We start from the raw sequence: 2,500 nt of genomic DNA, 5'->3' as shown, positions 1-2,500 counted from the left end.
TTTGATATTGAAATTTCATAAAATGAACGTTTGGTTTAGGTTAAAATTCAGCTTTTTTATTCCATTGGCAGAACATCCAAGAGTATGGATGCATCGGTCCAAAAATGTCCGCATCATACGACCTTGAGTCATGACATGATATCGTTAAAATCGTCTAAGTTTTATCCTGGCGACTAGACTACAGGTAAGCCAGGATCGGAAAGTATTTACATCTTTTAAAAATAAAGAATGGTGATGCAAGGTTCTAATAAAAAGAGCAACTTCGGAATAAGCACAACCGAACAGACATTGTTGCAAAGGATGGATTGTCATACATTTTTGCTGTAGAGATCGGTGATGTGTCTCTACAAAAAATCGGGAAAAGGAGAACATCTGTGGAGAGCCGATAAGAAACAGACAGAATCTTCTACTGATCGCGGATCCGTGTTATCACAGATCAATCCGTAAGTAGCATAACATGGTTGACAATTGAGCGTACCGTGTTGTACGAGATTAGAGACAAATAAATCAGTGATAAACGAGGCTCACAACAGGACTTGTATATAGTATAACATTATAATAAAAAAAATAGGTTTATAAAACGCGAAATCTATTTTCCCTCATTTCAATATTTAAGAGATGAGGAATTATGTACATTATTTACATTATTTACATTCGACGGATATTTGTCCTCAACGGGATCGATAAATTAAGTACCAGTTGCGTACTGCGGACGATCTAATCGACTGAGCCTCTCCCCTAAAATTTCGGGCCTTGTGCCTAGAGTAGAAAAGAATGTAACATTTGATCATTATAAACAAATTCTCCATGCGGGTTGTTCAGCCAAAAAATTGCAAATCCCTCATCTGTCGCTCACGACAGGAGAGTCCATCATATAAAAAAAAGACTGGTTGTAATTTACGAGAGAGTTGGTTGTCATTTCTAGCACGTCGAACGGATTCATTGCAGATCTGCTTCTGCTTCACTTCTCCGACAGCCAATGATTTCATGCATAGAAAATTAATTCATTTTAACCAGAAATACAAGGAATTCCCTGCAGCTGGTTCTGAGCTAAAACAAACATCAACTAAGTCAATTTATTACTTGTATACTGCAAATTTTGCTTCGCTGCAGAAAGAAGACATCTTGCAGACCACCTCACACACGCACACACACACATACACAGAGACAAAACGCGCACATACGCCGCGCATGCGTACTCATAGTCATCCTTCAATGCTCGTAACGTCCACTCGCCCACGTAAAGCATCTCTCTCCCTCTCTCTGCCAGTCAAAGCACCAACCTTTCTTCCTCTTTTCCTTTCTCTCTTTGTTATCTCTCTCTCTCTCTCTATATATATATATATATAATATAGATGTAATATATATACATATATATATACATATATATATACATATATATATACATATATATATATATATACATATATATATATATATATAATAATATATATTATATATATCATACATATATATTACATATATTATACATACCATATAATATATATATATATATATATATATATATATATATAAATATATATATATAAATATATATATATATCATACTTATATATATTTATAATATCTGTATATATATTTAATATATACACACACACACACACACACACACACATAATATATATATATATATGTATACACACATATATCCTAGTGCATAGATATGAAAAATTGTGTAAATATTTATGGAATGTATTTATGAATGTACGTGCATATTTTCATAATATATATATCGATATCTGTGTGTACCTATGTATACACACACACACACACACACACACACACACCTATATCCAAAATCTACATTCACCATACATATATATATATATATATATATATATATATATTTACATATATATACATATATATGTATAAAGATGCATAAATATATCATATATAATATACATGGATAAATGTATATATATATATATATACGTGTAGACACACACACACGCACAGACATACGCACGCGCGTGCGCATCCCACACCTACGCATGTCTATCGGTGATTTTCACAATTACAGCTGAGCTGTCACGAAATAGCTAACCTTTAAGAAATAAATTTTAGGTTCCCAGACGGACTTTTGTTCAACTCCACCGAATCGTCCAACTGATCTCGTCTCACTTGTTGCCGAAATAACCAAAACCACTCCACTTGTGTCTGTGGTTATATACATATATATATGTGTGTATATATATATATATATATATATATATATATATATATATGTATATATGTGTTGTTTTTTTGTTTGTGTGTTTGTGTGTGTTTAATTCGGCCTTTATCTCGGTTGTTTTTTTGCCAAAAGAATCTTGTGTAAAACATGACACATACAAATTCGGTTGACTCTGTAAATTACGTATTTTCAACACACACAGACACACACACAAACACACACACACACACACACACACATACACACACACACACACGCACACACACTCACACACACATGCACACACACTGACACATAGACACA

The sequence above is a fragment of the Octopus sinensis genome, unplaced genomic scaffold (assembly GCF_006345805.1).
Source record: "Octopus sinensis unplaced genomic scaffold, ASM634580v1 Contig20002, whole genome shotgun sequence".
In the NCBI taxonomy this organism is placed as follows: domain Eukaryota; kingdom Metazoa; phylum Mollusca; class Cephalopoda; order Octopoda; family Octopodidae; genus Octopus; species Octopus sinensis.
The sequence above is the reverse complement of the archived record's forward strand: the minus strand, read 5'-3'. Positions refer to the sequence as shown.